The 19,135-nt window shown below is 36.7% G+C and overlaps 1 protein-coding gene across 1 annotated transcript in view; it reads left to right on the top strand.

The window, feature by feature from the left end:
• The first annotated feature begins 17,462 nt into the window (after positions 1-17,462).
• Positions 17,463-19,135, top strand: part of SCN9A (sodium voltage-gated channel alpha subunit 9) — a 180,466-nt gene continuing 178,793 nt past the window's right edge. The window contains exon 1 of the mRNA XM_005573366.5: positions 17,463-17,714. The gene's annotated coding sequence lies outside the window, so the exon portion shown is untranslated. The remainder of the gene's footprint in view (positions 17,715-19,135) is intronic.

The following is a 19,135-nucleotide window of genomic DNA, read 5'->3' as shown; positions in this document are numbered from 1 at the left end:
CAAACAAAAATGTGAGGATCCCTGTTCGCTATGAAATGCTGCTCTGGACCTGACTTAAATATACTTCAATCCAAGCCTCAAAGAGGTTAAACTACTCTGAACAGAGTTTAAGTGCCTGACATATTTTAGAAATATAGTAAAATATAGCACATTATAAAATTCACAATGTCCAGTGTTCAGTGAAAATATTTAGGTAGGGAAGAAGCAGATAATATGACTTTTAACTAGAAGGAAAAAGAAACAAAATTGGTTACAATACAAACTATGAAATCCGCAGACTAGAATCTTAAACTAGCTATTATATACAGTATAACTATGAACAAAAACATAAAAGAACACTTAAATATAATAATAAGAGAAATTGGAGATGTTTTTTAAATACCCAAATGGAAGTGTTAGGGATTTTTAAAAAATCATCCAAAATGAAAAATAAACTGAATGGGTTTAAATGCAGATTAGACACTGCAGAAGAGATCAATGAACTTGAAGCTGTAGGAATAAAAACTAAATTTAACAAGGAGAGGAAAAAACAAAGTGCTTCTGTGACCCATGAGCCAATATATGGCAATGTAAAATATGGGTAATATTTCCAAAATGAAGATAAATAGATGTTTTTTAAGACAAACACAAAATAATTGAATTTACCACCAGTAGTGCTATACTACAGTAAAGGCCAAAGGAATTTCTTCAGGAAGAAAGCAAATGATATCAGATTGAAATACGTATGTAAACAATAGAATGAAGAGCACTAGAAACATAAACGTGGATTAACATAAAAATCATTTTATCATTTTGAATATCTTTTAAAAGATTGTGTAATGCAAAGATAACAATCTCTGTTGTTGATAATGTATTTGTAATACATATTATATATGTATAAGAAAAATGTTTAACAATAGTACAAAGGGCAAAGGACAAGACTGATGAAATAGATTTATACTGGATTAAGATTTGTATACTACACTTGAGGTGCTATAATAGTATTTCAAGTTAGGCTGTGATAAGTTGAAACAATATATTGTAAATTATAGAACAATAATTAAAAATATAAAACAAAGAGAAAGGCTAATAAGCCAATAGAGAGAATATATTAAAATCCTTAAAATAGCAAATTATTTTTTTAAAAATTGTAAAGCATCTAGTTCTAGATCCTTGAGGAATCGCCATACTGTTTTCCATAATGGTTGAACTAGTTTACAATTCCACCAACAGTGTAAAAGTGTTCCTATTTCTCCACATCCTCTCCAGCACCTGTTGTTTCCTGACTTTTTAATGATCGCCATTCTAACTGGTGTGAGATGGTATCTCATTGTGGTGGATTGCATTGGGAGTTATACCTGATGTAAACGATGAGTTGATGGGTGCAGCACACCAACATGGCACAAGTATACATATGTAACAAACCTGCACGTTATGCACATGTACCCTACAACTTAAAGTATAATAATAATAAAAAATAAAATAAAATAAAATAAAATCTTCAGTCTTCCTATTCACTAAAAAAAAAAAAAAAAAAAAAAAAAATTGTAAAGCAAAAAGGAACAGATTGGAAGAATAGAAAACAAATTGCAAGATGATTGATTTAAACGACACTATATATTGATAAAAATGTTAATTACATCATTAAAATACTTCTAAACATGACTTAAAATACAATGATGTCAAATAGAAATTCTAAATTACAATACCCACATTACATATGAAGATACAAACAGATTAACAATACAAAATTGTGATAAATATATATGCAAACACTAATTCAAAGAAATTTGGACTATTAAAATTGAAAGTAGATTTACAAGAAAGTGATATTATCAGAGGTAAAGATGTATATTTTATAGTAATAAAGGAGGCAAATTAACAAGAATAAATAGAAATCTTAAGTGTGTATGAACATAATAGCATAGCTTCAAAATACATAAAGCAAAACTGATGGAGATTAAAGGAAAAATACACAATTCCCAAATATAATCAGAGTTTTCAACACTCCTCCTTCAGTAATTAGTAGAACAAGTACACAGTCAGGAATAACGTAGATGTGAACAACCAACTTGACTTTATTGACATTTATAACACTCTCCTAACAGTAGCAGAAGACATATTCTTTTCAAGCACAAGCAAAGTATTAACTGATACATAATAAGCTGGAACATAAAACAAGTGTGAACAAACTTGAAAGCATTGAAACTATTCAAATATATTCTCCGACTCCATCAAAATTAAACTATAAAGCAACAAATAAAAGCTATATGGAAAATCCCCTATTTTAAAACAAAAGAAAAAATCATGTCTAAATGATCCATAGATCAAATAAGATATCAAAAGAGATGTAGTAAATCTGTCTTTATTTGCAGACAAAAACATAACCTACACCTAAAATCCCACTAAGTTTTTAGAAGGAAAAACTATTACACCTAATAGAATTTAGCAAGGTACAAGATTAGTAAACATAAAGTGTTTCCCTATAATAAGATTTAATTACTGAAAAATTAACTTAATTAAAATGTCAGATTCAACGTACAAGAACATTTTTAAAATTAAGTACTTAGAGAGAAATTTGACAAACTGTGTGTGCAGCCTGTACTCTAAAGACTATAAAACATTTTTTAGAAGACTTAAAGAACACCTAAATAAATGGAAAAAAAATACATTGCTCATGGTTTGAAAAATCCAATATTGCTAGGATATAACTTTTTTTCCAAATTAATCTGCAGGTTCAACATGATCCCAATCAATATCACAGTAGATATCATCAAACAAATTATAAAATGTATATGGAAATGCAAAGATCTTAGAATAGCCTAAATAAGTTTGAAAAAGAGTAACAAAGTTGGAGAACTTTTATTACCTGGTCTGAAAAACAACTAGAAAGCTGCAATAATCAAGGTAGTATAGTATGAGGGTAAGGATTATGTGCCAAGCTCAATGTAAAGATCTTTATATAAATACAGTCTTATTTAATAATCACAGACTCATACCAGGCAGGTGTTGTTATTCCTGTGATGAGAGAGCTAGGGCCCAGAGTGTTTAACTAACTCTCATGATAACACAATTAACAAGCTTCACCTGCCTCTGAAGCCTAGCCTTTTAAAACACTATAGTATGTTTTATCCCTTCATAGAGTTGTTTCATATTCTTTCTAAAAATGGATGTTCTTTAATACTGACTCTAAACATACTTGTTCAGCTTTAGAAATTCTAAATTTAAATGTAGGACAGAGAAGATGATATCTCATTATTTAACAGCTCATTACCTGTCATATTTCAAAGTAAAATCACTGAAAAATAGGATAGAAAGTCAAGTGATTGCGGGAATAATGTTAAAGAAAATAAATTAGTCAAAGGGAGTAATTATGTTTTCAATTTCTGAGAACTACAATGTCCTTGCCAACCCAACTTGATGACACAGATCATTTTCCAAATATATATGATAAAGGTGACTTCCAAAAACCTGTAGAGTAGATCATTTAAAGCTACAATGGGCTAGTGGCCATCATTTCGGCTTTCTATCGCCCTCCTCTTCCTTCTCTAGATCCCATGAGGCTGATGCTTGTGATGACATCCCTTAATGCCAATGGCCTAGAAATTTAGCAAAGGTAATTGTGTCAACTGGGTCTCAGTTTGCACATCTCTGGGGTTCTGGTTCAGACACATATTTTTGAGGGTGTCCAAAAGTTACAAGAATATGTGGATGGCTGAACCTTCAGACAAGTCCCTTTTGTTCCAACATTATTGAAGCATGGAATTTAATATGGTTTAGCTGTGTCCGCACCCAAATCTCATCTTGAATTGTAGCTCCCACAATTCCCACATGTCGTAGGAGGGAACCAGTGAGAGGTGATTGAATCATGGGGGTGGGTCTTTTCCATGCTGTTCTCCTGATAGTGAGTAAGTCTCACGAGATCTGATGGTTTTATAAGGGGGAGTTTCCCTTCCCAAATTCTTTCTTGTTGTCACCATGTCAAAAGCGTCTTCTGCCATGACTCCCCAGCCATGTGGAACTGTGTGTCCATTAAACCTCTTTTTCTTTATAAATTATCCAGTTTTGGTTATGTCTTTATCAGCAGGATGAAAACGGACTAATACAGAATATGATGATGAATACTCTGAAAAAGAACAGGGAGTGCAAGTTATCTGTGTTTATCAAGTTCAGAATTTTTGCGCATTGTTTAAGTTGGGGTACTCTCCATGGTTTAATCACACTGCAAAATCTGTGATAAAAAATAATATAATAATAGGATCTCCAGACAAGAGGTTGTCAATACTAGCCCATGACTGGTACTAGTCAATGAGGAGTTTTTACCTCTCCTCAACTTCTGACTTTTCCATGGTGGAGATTGGTACCTTCAGTCTACAATATAAATATATAAACAGCCATAGTTCTGGGGATGGGGAAATTTCCAGTTTCTTTCCTACAGCTCTTACAGTTCTAACCATTAGCCAATTCATGCCCTGGCCTCCAACCCTTTCATTCTCATTCTTTCATAGAATGAGAAAAAGTCATAAATAGTGCCAGATGCTGGAAGATGAGGCTATTTTCCTCAAAACTCCTGTAGTTTTTCTATAATGATATTACATGTAGCAACTGACTTTATTTTCCTCAATATTACTATGCAATATAAACTTATTTCTGATACAGAAGAGTCAGCAAAAGATTTGTACGGAAGTTCATTGGGAAGTACTCTTTGTAATTATAGCTGAGAGGAAGCAGGAAACAAGATTGCAGAGAAGCAGCAGAACTGCAGTGCAGCTGCAACAGCAGCCTCAGTGAAATCATGGGAAGCTCTAACTTGTACCCAAGCAAACGAACAGGACCTTCATACTCATATTAACCAGTCATTAGATGTGGGCTGCCTCTGAGAAAGGGTCAAATCTTTGCATGGAGCTTTTTCCTTTAGTTAAGGACAATTCCCAGAGAGAATCACAGCTATGAGCCATCCGCATCCCATACTCTCTCCAACTCAAGAAATGAATCCGTTGTTCATTGTTCCTGAAGGAGGATGGGAAACATAACACAGTTCTCTATATATCCTACTACCTGACATACCCTGGATCCTAGGATATACTTAATATTTGTTATCTTCTCTGTGTATTGCTATCAAATATGGATCCCTAATGTGACAAGTGTGAGTCCAGAAAATAATTACATGCCATATGATATTGCAAAATGAAATTGTAACTTTTAAATTTTGTAAATAAACATATTTCTCTACGCATTAAGAAATAGAGAGATTGACAAAAGTTTTTTTCTGTGAAATACATTACTTTATTCAGAGATTATGTTCTATATGTACTCCTTTGGTGTTAAAATTATATTTAAAAAATATGTAATATAGGTATTAAATAACATATTTGGCCATTTTTCTTAAATGACAACATCATGTTAATCTCTACACATTCAACTTCTTCCTAAATACTTCCACTTGGCTGTCTCACAGCATCTCAAAATCAATATGTATAAAACTTTACTCATCATCTTCCACCATTAAATCTATTTCTTTTATAATACTAACTCTATTGTGGGATGGGGGGAGTGTTAATGAAATCATCATTGCCATCTATTGTCACTAATTTCAAACTCTTTTCTGTTTATTTTATATGCCTCTATCTACTCTCCTACCCAAATTCAATAAGCACTTACTTCCTCTCAATTCTACTTAGAAAAACAAACCAAAAAACCTACCACTTCTGACCATACTACTCCATTTTCACTTCCCTAGTTTCTTTAGGTCTTTATTTTTTATCTTGTATATTATTGTTCAAACCCTCCTTCCCAGCATTGTCAGAGTAATATGTATTTTTTTCTTTTAAAATAGGAATAATGCTTCTAGAATCAAATATGATGGTGACAATTTATAGTTCCACATTTAAAATGTCTCCTTTCCTCTTTAAGCTCAGGCAACTCAGCAGGGCATATTCAAGACCTTTATCACCCATGCCTCCTTTCCTCTGGGCTTACCTTCCCTCATTCTCCCAAGTCCTCCCTCAACTTCATCAGCACAGAAACAAAAGATTTGCAAAGGGCCTTGTTCTTGCATACCATATTCCCTCTGCCTGCAATTCCCCCTCAAGCCCCATCCATCTAATTCTTGAACAACCTTCCAAGGCCAGCTCAAGCATCACTTGTTCTGGGAAGTCTTTGCTGGAGCCCAAATAAAGAATGAGAATAAAATGTGACACATACTTTGACACATACTTTGAGAGCATAATAGAAGCATGGAGGAGGGGAATCTATTCCATACTTGGCAGGTCAAGCAGGGTTTAGAGGGTGTGATGCCCAGGATCTGAAGGACAAAAGAGGTGGCTCAGGAATAAGTGCTGGAGCAGAGTGGTCCACCAAAAGAAAGTGCAAAAGCAAAGACCTTGATGCTAGAGATCAGAATGGATGTTAAAGAATTTGACCTTGATCCTGAGAACCACTCACTAAATAAGAGAATGTAGAGAGTTGGTTAGAGTTAGGAATGCTGGCAGTTGACAGAGCACTATGAAGTCTGTTTCTATAGTCCTGATTAAAGATCATAGCACTCAAGCTAAAATAGTGCAAGTAGTGATAGAAATAAACAGAGACTTTGGCATAAATTTTTCAAGAAAAAAGAAAGAAGAAATCTCTGGTAAAATTAAGTTTTCTCTATGCTTCTTTGTTCTTTGCTTAAATAAAATCACCTTTTCTTTCCTAGGGACCACTGAATCTCCAACACTTGCCCCCAACCTCTTTGGCTTTTGTTAACATGTGGTAGAATTCCTTTAATTACATATTCGTAAAGACAGGAAATACAAAGTTGACCCAAAAGCAAAGATGTAAAGTTCTGGCATGTAACTCTTATCATTGACATCAATATTTCATCAAACTAGGCAGAAACCATTGCCATATACCTCTCCCCACATCTGCCTTTACTTGCGATTGTTCTGCTTTTCTTTTTCTCCTTTCTTTCAAGAGAATAAACTGGTGAAGGTAGGAAAAAAGTAAGAGGGGATATTAAAGGTATCATTCAAATTTCGTATCTGTTTGGAAGACTACGAGTGTCATTCAAAGCCGTGCCACACTCAGGAGTAATCTCCATTTAACAGTGTGTCAGGTCTTGGAAGACGACCAAGGGCCTGTAACCAAACAGAGCATACCTCTTCTGAAGAGTGCGACTCCACCACTGGTGCTCTCGCCTACCTTCCCTCAACTCTCCTCAAACAATGCTTTGACTCTTTGGGCCTCGACCCTGTTGTACTCTATTCATTGGGTACCCGTCTAGCCAGGGCTTCTACCTGTTACCTCTAACCAATCCCATCTTGAATTTCCTCCAATCTATTTTATTGTAATGGAAGGAGTAAAAATATTTTCACAAATTTAAAGAAAGTTTGAGATACTATATTTAAAAATTAATACTTCAAAAAAATTAATTGTATTTAAAATTTTCAAATAAAGCTTTTTAAAAAAAATTCCAGTATTTACATCCATTTCTACTGTCCCTCTGCCTTATCTTGCTTTAATTTCATATATATTTCTGAAATACCATATGTTCTTTCTTTTTCTGTTACTTTTTGTTTGTTTAAAATCAAAAGAGAATATAATACAAGGTTATATGGTTAAAGGAAGACCTTTCTGTATCAGGTGTGCGCTTTACATAAGCTAAATAAATATTTGTGGAGAAAAATCACAAGTAAGCAAAAAAAAAAGTTTCCATAAAACAATTATAAATTGTTGAAATAATGTCTCAGCAAAAACAACAAAAAATTTTTTTTAATCTAAATCAGATCTGTGAGGTTTACTAACTGAAGTTATCTCCTTGGAAATTACTTTTATATATAAAACAGTCAGAAGTGGTTGTTTCAGCTCATCTAAAGATGGACCTTAAGTCTGAACACCAGCAAAATGTACTTTCCGGGCCAGGCACAGTGGCTCACCCTGTAATCCCAGCATTTTGGGAGGCCAAGGCAGGTGGATCCCTTGAGGTCAGGAGTTCGAGGCCAGTCTGGGCAAACTTGGCGAAACCCTGTTCCTACAAAAACACAAAAATTAGCTGGGCGTGGTGGCGGGCGCCTCTAATCCCAGATACTGTGGAGGCTGAGGAAGGAGAATCGCTTGAACCTGACAGGTGGAGGTTGCAGTGAGCCGAGATTGCGCCATTGCATTCCAGCCTGGACGACAGAGCAAGATCCTGTCTAAAACACACACACACACACACACACACACACACACACACACACACACACACACACCACTTTCCCCCTTACTTCGAATGTAAAGAAACTATTAATATCAAAAGGTTTTTTACATCACTTCGTATAACAAAACAGTCTACTTATTTTGAACACCAGGTGGCAGTAAATGTGGCATTTAGCCGAAAATGACGGTGGAAGGATGAAACTGATTTTGAACTTTATGTATGCAAAGGAATAAAAAATAATTTAGTACAAACTTTCTGGTTTACAGAGGAGAAAACTGAAATACATAGAAATGAGGAGACATGCCCAGAGATATAGTAGTAACCGGCAGATCAATAAATAGCTTTTGTACTCTATCGAATATACTACGATGCAATTTAACTTTTCTGACATGTTTGATTTCAACTCTACAGGTTTATTTGCAAATAAATGGATTACTGAGAGATTTATTTGTTTAATATTTATTTTGTTATTCTATATGTAACAATTTTCAATTCATAGCTGTAATGTAGGTGGCTGCTATTTTCAAAATGTATGTATTGCCTTTAGGAGACATAGAAAAGCCACTTCTTTATGGAGATAGTGTAGCATGGTGCTTAAGCATACAGGCTCTGGAGCCAACTTATTTAGGTTGTCACCTTGGCTTGTCCATATATTAGCTATGTGGCCTTGGGCCAGTTGTTCAGCCTGAAAAAAGACTGGAATTATAATAAAAATACCTACCTCTAAGAGTTGTTGGCTGGGCACTGTGGCTTATGCCTATAATCTCAGCACTTGGAAGACCAAGGTGTGAGGATCACTTGAGTCCAGGAGTTCAAGACTAGCCTAGGCAACATAGGGAGACCCTGTATCTACAAAAAATAAATCAACTTCACCGGGTGTATTAGTCTGTTTTCACACTACTATAAATAACTGCCTGACACTGGGTAACTTATTTAAAAAGGGGGATTTAATGGACTCACAGTTCTGCATGGCTGGGGAGGCCTCAGGAAACTTACTATCGTGGCAGAAGGTGAAAGAGAAGCAGGGACCTTCTTCACATGGCGGCAGGAGAGAGAAGAGACAAAGGGGAAAAAGTCCCTTATAAAGCCATTGGATCTCCTGAGAACTCATTTGCTATTGGGAGAACAGCATGCGGGAAGTTGCCCCCATGATCTAATTACCTCCCTCTCTCAACGGTGGGAATTACAATTTGAAAAGGGATTTGGGTAGGAACACAGAGCCAAACCATATCACCAGGTGTGGCAGTGCACGCCTGTGGTCCCAGTTACTCAGGAGGTGAGGTGGGAGAATCACTTGAACCCAGGAGGTTGAGGCTGCAGTGAGATGTGATCATGCCACTGCACTCCAGCCTGGACAACAGAGTAAAACCCTCTCTCAAAAAACAAACAAACAAAAAAACAAACAAAATTTTGTTATATGGATTAAATGGGTCAAAAAAAAAAAACGTTTATTAATATAATGCCTGGTATATGTTACAACTTCAATAACTGTTGTTAATTTCACTGGCAAGAAACAAAATTTCAAGAGTTAAATCTATGACTTTTCTGAATATATTATAAAATCATGCCGATCATTTTTATACAGTATTATTTTTATATGCTATTACCATTCAACTTGTCTTCACCACATTTCACATGATGATACATTTTCAGAATATCAACAGGTTTTTCTGAGTGTAAATAAATTCAGACTTTGCTAAAACAGGCCTCTGGTTTAAAATTTAACATATCTTATTAGACACTATACAAATATATTCTGCTTTTTAAAATTTTTTATTTTTTATTTTTTTATTCTTCTTCACTACCATGAAAATTTAAGTCTACTGAATTGCTGAAAATACAGCAACGTAAAAATAGCAAATGCAATTAGGCTGAAAGCAAAAGAAATGTTAGAAAAAAATCCTACAACAATGGTAATCAATAATTTCAAAATTTTTATTTAAAAGATTAACTCAGCAGTCCCCAATCTTTTTGGCACAGGGACCAGTTTCCTGGAAGACCATTTTTTTTCACAGACAGGGGTGGGAGATGGTTTTGGGATGATTCAAGTGCATTACATTTATTGTGCACTTTATTTCTATTATTATTATGTTGTAATATATAATGAAATAAATATACAACTCAGCATAATGTAGAATCAGTGGGAGCCCTGAGCTTGTTTTCCTCCAACTAGAAGGTCCCATCTGGGGGTGATGGGAGACAGTGAGAGATCATCAAGCATCAGATATTCACAAGGAGCTCACAACCTAGATCCCTTACATGCACAGTTCACAATAGAGTTCGCGCTCCTATGAGAATCTAATGCTGCCACTGATCTGACAGGAGGCAGAGCTCAGGTGGTAATACAAGTTATGGGGAGTAGCTGTAAATACAGATGAAGCTTTGCTCACTGACCTGCAGCTCACCTCTTGCTATGTGGCCTGGTTCCTGCTGTGGACTCCTGCTTTGACTAGTTATTACTTTTATGATAAAAACTTGCAGTGTGAGAATCTTTAAATAAGAAACTTTGTATTTAGAATGTAGATTTCTATAAACAGCGAACTAGTCTTTTACAGCTGCACTGAAGACTCTTGGACCACTAGGTCTCTGTAGACCTCTCTGGCCTCACCTCTCTCTAAAGCCCCTCTAAAATCTTCAGAACTCTTGGTCCACAAACTGGTTCTATCCCCATCATTGCCTTAAAACCTATTAACCTGGCAAGAATCAGTTATCACCACATCTTAGACTACACATTCAAATTTGCCAATACTCCTTCTTAAGGTAATCAGAACAACAAGAAAAATACCGATATTTTCAAACTCCATTTCATAGTACATAATTAAACTTTCAATGTGGTAAATATAATGGAATAATTAAATTTCAATAGCTGTTAGCTGTTATCTCCTTTAGAGTAGCAGCTTGGGAAGTTACATCTTGTATCATTTTGATAGGTTTGCTGAAATATTTTAAAATTTTTCTTTTGGAACTATCTTCAGGACCTATTTATATGTCTTTTTAAAATTGCTATTATTATTATTTTCTTTTTTAGAAACAGCATGTCAATCTGTCGCCCAAGCTGGAGTACAGTCACAAGATCAGAGCTCACTGCAGCCTTGACCTCCCAGGCTCAACTGATCTTCCCTCCTCAGCCTCCCAAGTAGCTGGGACCACAGATGCACACCACCGTCTCTGGCTAATTTTTTATTTATTTCTTTTAGAGATGGAGTTTCCCTATGTTGCCCCAGGATGGTCTTGAACTCCTGGACTCAAGCAATCTTCCTGCCTCACCATCCGAAAGTACTGGGATTACAGGCATGAGCCACTGCACCTGGCCATATATATCTCTGAGGGAAGAAAAATTTCTGATCCTTGAGAATTAACTTAATAAAGGTAATACAAATATGTTAAATGAATATATTAAAATACTTATTCAATATTTAAAAAGATCATAGTTACCTATAAATTATTATAACTGTATAACAAATGTTGCATTAATATTTTATTGTTTCAAATACTATTAATGATATATGTATTCATATAGGAAAATAAAAGTCTGAAACAATAGCAGTCAAGCTGCTAAAACAGGTTGTGAATGAACTTTGTTGTTGCAGGGATCATTTGTTTCTATTTTGAATGTGTATATATATTCCTTAACTACTTTTCCGAGTGCTGCCTTTACAATACATTGAATTTTCATTTCTGATATTGTATTTTTCATATGTAGAAGTTCCATTTTTGTGTATTATATCTTATATTTCTCTCCTCATGATATTCAGATTTTTCTTTGCTGTCTTAAGTATACATAGCCAACTTAATATTACAAAATTTAATGTCCTAACTTGTTAATTCCATTATCTTTATCATTTCTGGGTCTGTTTCTGTTGATTGACTTTTCTGCAGGCTCTAGCTCATATTTTCCTTCTTCTTTGCACGCCTAGTCATTTTTTTAATTGGATGCCAGTCAATGTGAATTTTATGTTATTAGATCCTTTGAGACGTGTTGGATTTTACTCTGGCTAACATATAAGTAAATTGAAACCAGTTGGGTCCTTTTAAGCCTCACTTTTAAGCTTTGTTAGGATAAATCCAGAGCAAGGTTAGTTAAAGTTAATTCAGCGCCACTATTAAGACAAGACCCTTCTAAAGAGTCTACCCAGTATCTCCTGTGCTATGAGGTGTTTTCACTTTGACTGAGGAGGATAAATTATTACTATCTCTGTGTGAGGTCCAAGAATTTTTAACCTGCTACTTAACATTACAGTCATGTCAGTCATGTGCCAGATAACACTTCAGTCAACGACAGACTGCACATAAGACGGTGGTCCCACAGATTATAATATTGTATTTTTACTGTAGCTTTTCTATGTGTAGATATGATTAGATACACAAATACCACTGTGTTACAATTGCCTCAGTACAGTAACATGCTGTACAGGTTTGTAGCCTAGAAGCAATAGGCTATATCATAAAGCCTAAGTATGTAGTAGACTATACCATCTAGGTTTGTGTAAGTACTCTCTCTATGATGTTAAAATTGCCTAGTGATACATTTCTCGGTACATATCTCCACTGTTAGGCAATGCATGACTGTAGTTCTTTCTCTGGCTTAGGGTATTTTTGTTCTCAGACAATTGCAGAATGCTGTCAAGCAAAAATTTGAGATCTCTTTCTACAGATCTCTGGTATCCTCTCTGTTCATCTCCCTTGTCTTAGGTATCCTGTACCAAATAAACAAATTCTAGCTCCCTCAGCCTATCAAACTCTTATTTTGTGGCTCTTTATGTTTCCATCTTCCTGAGCTGTGGTTCAGAAACTTAATGTAGTATGCAGAGACAATCACAGGCTCACTTTCTTTCTCTTCTCTAGGGATCACACTCTTATAGACAATGTTGCCCAACAACTGAAAACTAGTGTTTCATATATTTTGTCCCCTTGTCTAGTGGAAGACTTCTACAAGGGAATGTCGATAACAGTAGTTTTGATCAAAAATAACTCCACAGAAAGCACATTACCAGCAAAACCATTGTTAGGGTAAAGGACCCATTAGTAGACTATGACACCGTGGGGAAAATTCTTTGGGAATAAGTAATCAATTAATTTACTTACTAAGCATCTACTACATGCAAGACAAAACATTCATTTTTCTGTTTTTTCAGTTTTTCTGGCCAAAAAAATCCAGACCACGTCAAATTAGACGAGCAAACACTCAGATGCCAATACGTTTAGGAAACCTCTTTTCTTCAGCTGTTTCATTAAGCAAAATTTGTCCATCTCATCACTCCAATCTATGTCTGATAATATTCATTGTATATTCTATTCATTTTCAGTTATAATTTGAAGTTCTACCTTTGAATCCTACTTTTTAGCTTGTATATGCAAAACTTATAACTTTATTCTTCTATTTTCACAACAGAATAATTGTTTTTCCTTACAATTAATATTGCCATGCAGCCAATATTAGAAGGTAAAAGTATTTTTCTAATCCTATATAGAGAAAAACAAACTCTTTCAGTATTGTATTGTTTAATTTTATTGCCTTAATATTACTGTCTATCTTTTGTTCTTCCAGAAACTTCTACAGTTTTGAAAACTGCAGTGGTAATTGTGGAAAAGACAGAAGTGTGGATATCCATTTATTTCTCACTAAGGGAAATAAAATTCTTATTCCTATTCTGGTATTGATTGTATGATATTAGTTAATTTCCATGACCCAACATATCCACATTTTTCTATCCAAGTTACGGAAGGTCAGTTGTAAATATTGTTAGGAACTTATTGGTTATTGACTTGTTCAACCAGACAGGCTTTGTGCTTCCCTTAATTCAAGCCTACCCTTTAAATTTTAAAGGCACCATCTACTTATGTCTACGTCGGATGCTGTCATTTAGTGTTTAATGAACTCTCAAGACTGTGCAGTGTAGTATTCAATAAGAAATTTAGAAAGAGACTTTTTCTGGGTTTAAACAGAGATAAAATTTCTAGGGCTGTCAAAAGAGCAAGAAATACATAAACAGCTAATGTTTTACTAAAAGTAACACATTACAAAATGTTCTATAGACCAGGAATGGCACATAAAACAAATGGAAAGGAAATAAATAGTTGGAACATGAAAGAAAATTGGGAAAATAATGAATAATATACCTAATGCTTTGCCTATGAGCTCACAGGTAAAATCCTGCAAGGGATCCCACAGTCGGACCAAGAGAATTTTATTTTTGGTTTTATTATTTTCCAGGATTTTATGTTTGAAGATTTCTAACAAGAACCTAGATATATTGAGAATAGTAAGTTCTTGTTAATGGTTGCTTACAGTGAAATATATAATATGTTATATATTATATACAACCTATGTATTATATATAACATAATAATATAGTAATATAACATATAACAACATGTTATAATATGTATGTTATATATAACATATAATACATATGTTGTATATAATATATAATACATTATATATTCCACTCAAAGAATGTATCTAACATATGTGTTATTCTAGATATAACACCAAAGGCATAATCCATAAGAGACATAATTGATAAGGTGAACTGCATTAAAATTAAAAACTTCTGCTCTGCAAAAACAGATAAGCCAGTGTTAGATAAATATTTGCAAAAGACACATTTGACAAATGACTGTTAACCAAAATATACAAATAAAGCTTAAAACTCAATAATAAGAAAAGAAATAACCCAATGAAAAAATGGGCCAAATATCTTAACAGACCAAAGAAGATACACATTTTGCAAATAAGCATATAAAAAGATGATCTGCGTCATATGTCACAGGGGAAATGCAAACCAGATAACACTTATGGTGTCAACAATGGGCATGAGACACCACCACATATGTATTAGAATAACCAAAGTCCAGAACACTGATGATATCAAGTTCTAGCCAAGGATGTGAGGCAACAGGAACTCTCATGTGTTGCTGGTGGAAATGCAAAATGCTCCAGCCACTTTGAGGACAGTGTAGCAGTTTCTTTAAAAACTAAACATACTCTCACCATACAATCCAGCAGTTGTGCTCCTTGATGTTCACCCAAAGGACTTGAAAACTTATGTCCACACAGTAATCTTCACAAAGATGTTTATAGAGGCTTTATGTATAATTGCTAAAACTTGGAAGCAAACAAGACGTCCTTCAGTAGGTAAGTGAATAAACTGTGGTACCACCAGTCGATGGAGTATTATTCAGCACTGTAAAGAAATGAACTATCAAGCTATGAAAAGCCATGGAAGAAAACTAAAAGCATATTGCTAAGTGAAAGAAGTTAATTTGAAAGGGCTATAGTCTGTATTATTGCAACTATATAGGACATCCTGGATAAGGCAAAACTATAAAGACAGTAAAATGATCAGTAGTTGCCAGGGGTTGAAATGGGAGATGAATAAGTGGAACACAGAGAATTTGGGGGGCACTGAAATTACTCTGTATGATACTGTGTGGATACATGTCATCATACATTTGCCTAACCCCACAGATTGGACAACACCTGAGCTAACCCTAAATGTGAACTGCAGACCTTGGGAGATAATGATATCTCAAAGAAAGTTCATTAATTTTAATAAATGTTTCGTTCTGGTGTGGGATGTTGATAATGGGGGAGGCTATTCTTGTGTGGGGTAGGGGGAATGTGGGAAGTCTCTGTACCCTCCCCTCAATTTTGCTGTGAACCTAAAACTGCTCTAAAAAATAAAGTCTTAAAAATAAAAGAATGTGGCATTGCTTGCATCTAATAAAAAAGACCATCATTCCTATTGCAGTTGAACTCTTCTTCCTACATCTACCACCCACCAGTCAGGGAGGAGAAGGTGATTTGTCCAGGATATAGCACTGAGAATTATCACAAGTGAGCTAGTTCACCTTCAGTGTACAGCCTCAGTCACTGAAGTTTCCTTCCTTCAATAGCACATCTTACGAGTCAAGAATGTGAGGTCCAAAACCCCAGGACCAATCTCAGAAGTAAAGAAAGCAGCAGGGAAAAGTAGACCCTGGGATTTGATTTCCTTCCTGTTTCCCTCTAAGCATAATTTCCATGATAGAAGGTGTGGAAGCAAATAATAAAAGTGCAAGTGCCCATCACTAGTGTTTATCCTGCAAAGTGGTCTGCCCTTTTGAGAGGCACCCTGCCCCATGGCCATCCTTTGATTTCTTCCCTTGGTGAAAATTTCCTGTTTCTCTTTGAGAAAGATTTTTCAACCCTGTTTCCATTGTTCTTCCTCCCAGGCTGCTGTAGGAAACACCAGCGCACGCACACACTCCACACAAAATGATTTTTTAAAAATTTATTTTCACAGTCGCTCCTACCAGCTCTGAAATTCAGAACGCATATGACTGATGGCATATTCAGATGATCGCGTCCCAGGTCTGGAAAAGCAGCCTTTTCCCCATGTTTCCTTCCCAACCTAGGACATCCTCTGATTCTTCACTGCATCTTCGAAAGAAAATGTATTATTTGCTTGCCTGGAAGACTCTGCAATTCAACTGATTTGCATATATATATAAAGAAAACAGAAAACATATCCTAGATACCGGTTTTGAGCGTCACCGCCCCACTCGCGGTTGTGAGCAAAGCCCTAGGGAAGAAACCAATTCCCAGCCTAGACTCTTCAGAGCCCAGGACCCGGGAGGCGCTGGCCAGACGGTGTTGTCTGGCTCCCCACCCAATGCCCCAGACTCAGGGCTTTGCCATTGGTCCCCACCTCCTCTGTTCCGGAGTTTTTCTCCATCAAGCCACACAAAGTGGCTTCTCGGAAGCGTTAGCCGATTCTGCTGATCAGGAAGGGAGGAAAGGGATGAGGGGGGCGGGGGTGAGATAAGGGAAGGGCTCTTCTGGCTGCTGGACACACACACACACACACACACACACACACACACACACACACGCCCCACCCAATGAGTGGCCGTGGATGGCAGGTCGTGCAACCCCCTCCTCCGATAAGGGAAGGGCTCTTCTGGCTGCTGGACACACACACACACACACACACACACACACACACACACACACACACACACACACACACACACACACACACACACACACACGCCCCACCCAATGAGTGGCCGTGGATGGCAGGTCGTGCAACCCCCTCCTCCGCCTTCTATTAATGCATGGTGCAGAGGCTACAGCGTCGCCACCACCGCGCCCCTAGCTAGGTCTCCGCCCTGCGCCGCCTGCTGGAGTGGAGGGAGGGAGGGAGCAAGGGGTGGGGACCTGGGCGCGCGGGGAGGAGTGGAGGAGGCAAAGCCGCGCAGCTGCCCTCGGGGAGGCGGGGCTGCTACCTCCCCGGGCGCGCCCTGGCAGGAGGGGCGCAGTCTGCGTGCAGGCAGGCGGTCGCCAGCGCTCCAGCTGCGGCTGTGGGCTTTCCAATTCTGCCGGCTCGGCTGGGGCTGGGCTAGCTTGGGTGCCAGTGGCTGCTAGCGGCAGGCGTCCCCTGAGCAACAGGAACCCAAAGAAAAAGAAGCAGCCCTGAGAGAGCGCCGAGGAAAGAGAGGCCCGCGCCCTCCCCTGGGGCCAGATTCTGCGGGTGCACTGGGTGGGGATGGTCAGCCGGCTAGGTCGCAAGTAAGTCCCTTTTCTTTTGCTGCTTCGGTGGGGAGGGGAGGAGAAGCCCCCGGTCTTTCGCCCGTGCTCGCCTCAACTGCCACACCCACCTGTGTCTGTTTTCACATCTCGGTTCTGGCACTCTGTATACGCCACCTGGAAGGAAGAGAGGGGAGAAGCTTGACCGGGTGGTTTCAGCAATGGGAGGAAGAGCTGTGGGTTTGCTGCCAGGTTCTGAAACTGTGGAAAGGAAGGGTAGCAATGCCGGGTGGTTTACTGTCTTTTATTTATGTTTACGCTAGCAGAGTTGTGAGATGGGCTTCAGTTCAAGGGGCAGCTCATATTTTTTACGAGCAAAAAAGCATGTGCTGTATTTTCCATCTGCAAAGCTGAGCGTGCAGAACCAGCGTAGCAGTTACTACCTGTGGGGACAGAAAAGAACCCCCGCACCCCTTAAGAGCACACAAACACAAATAATTGACAGGACAGCTCTGCCCCTATTTCTCAGCGCAGTTTATTTATTTACTTATTTTTTCGAATAAGCACTTTACAGTGAAATTCAGAAAAGATGCAGAATCCTTTTAACTTTTTATCGAATTCAACTTCGGAAACTCATTTACTTTTGGGGAAAAAAATGGATATTTTCGTCCCTTATATTCAAGACAAAAATCAGAACAAGAAACTGGAAACATTAATGCCAGTTTTTGTGATTATAGTAAACATTTCACGCATTATTTTAGGGTTTTTTGTTTTTTTTTTTTTTAACTTGGAGCGTTCGTAGATTATATCTACTCTGATGTTAAGAGCAATTTACATGAGAAACTTAGGGGAGTTTTTAAGAAGCTAGTGTCAGTAAGATAAAAGCCAAATGAAAGTAAGCTTTTAAGGAAGTGATAGCTTATCAGTACTGACAAGTTAGTGTTGGAAGGTTTAGTTCTTTTCAGAAACATATTTGTTATTCTTTTCTATTTCTTCTTCCCTGTAGACAAGATAAAGATTTTCTCTCTTTCTTTCTTTGTAATTTAAATATATTTTTATGATTTTTGCTTTAACATCAATATAAACCTATTTTATATAAACTGCAAACCAAATCCAATTACTCAACTGTTCATTTTATTGAAAATTATTCAGATTTTTTCCACTATTTAAAAAAGTTTGAACTAGAATTTTTTTCTTGTAATTTATGGTGAGATTTTAAAAAAATTATTGATTATTTGAAAGCTAGCTGATCCCTATGTAACAAATTTTCGTGATTGTTAGACTAGCTTATCAACAACCAGATTTTAGACAGAATATGGTATCTGATGTAAAGAAGGATGTGCCCTCTATTTAGGCAACTGATAGTTTGGCTTAAGACAATTTTTAAAAAATTTTGTAGATGTTTAAAAGGAGGTTTCCTTAAGTAAACCCCTGTGCAGTTGTGGGACACAGTGATGTATTTT

This window comes from Macaca fascicularis, chromosome 12, assembly GCF_037993035.2.
Source record: "Macaca fascicularis isolate 582-1 chromosome 12, T2T-MFA8v1.1".
Classification (NCBI taxonomy): Eukaryota; Metazoa; Chordata; class Mammalia; order Primates; family Cercopithecidae; genus Macaca; species Macaca fascicularis.
The sequence above is the reverse complement of the archived record's forward strand: the minus strand, read 5'-3'. Positions and strand labels throughout refer to the sequence as shown.